Genomic DNA, 780 nt, shown 5'->3' with positions numbered 1-780 from the left:
GGCCCTGCCGGCCGGGATCGAACCCGGGCCCTTCAGTCCGCAGGTCGCGCTCTGTCCACTGAGCACACCGGCGGGGGGTGGTTTCTCTTTTAAAAGCTTTATGCAGGCACAGCCTTTCGCGCGTGGCCAGGAGCACACGCCCCTGCCGTGTGGCACACGAGCCGAGTGCGATGCCCACGACTGGTCTCAGGGCAGTCGCCCGCCGCTGCTGCCGTCACTGCTTGTTACTCGAGTGACAGGAGGGGTGCGAGGAGGCACAGGTGGTTCCCACGGCCGTAACTTCAAGGCACAAAACACCTTACACTTCGAGCCAAACTCAGAGCCCGGAGGCCGGGGTGGCCTTGACTCGCCGCCGGACAAGCTCCGTGACTCCCCACCAGCTCCGGCGTCTTATCAAGTCGTGGCTTCGTTTCCCGCCAGGTTTCCGTCGAGGAGTTCGCACACCTTCCCCCGAGCAGGCCCCCGCGTGCAGGACGGTCTGAGGAGCAGGCCCTCGAGAGAATGAGAAACAGCCGCCGGCCAGGCTCCGTGGCTGAGCGTCCACCTCTGACCAGGAGGTCAGGGCGCCTGCCCGGTTGCGGGCTCCATCCCCAGTGGGGGGCCCGCAGGAGGCAGCCCATCAGCGATCCTCTCTCATCATTGATGTCTCTCTCTCTCCCTCTCCCTTCCTCTCTGAGATAAACAAAAACATATTTAAAAAGAATAGCCAGGCTCCTCCTTTAAAAAGGAGAGAGAAAAAGAAGAGAGAAGGAGAAATTACTAGACCTCACGCTCCAAGAC

The sequence above is a fragment of the Myotis brandtii genome, unplaced genomic scaffold (genome assembly GCF_000412655.1).
Source record: "Myotis brandtii unplaced genomic scaffold, ASM41265v1 scaffold743, whole genome shotgun sequence".
Lineage (NCBI taxonomy): Eukaryota > Metazoa > Chordata > Mammalia > Chiroptera > Vespertilionidae > Myotis > Myotis brandtii.
Note: the sequence above shows the minus strand (reverse complement) of the source record.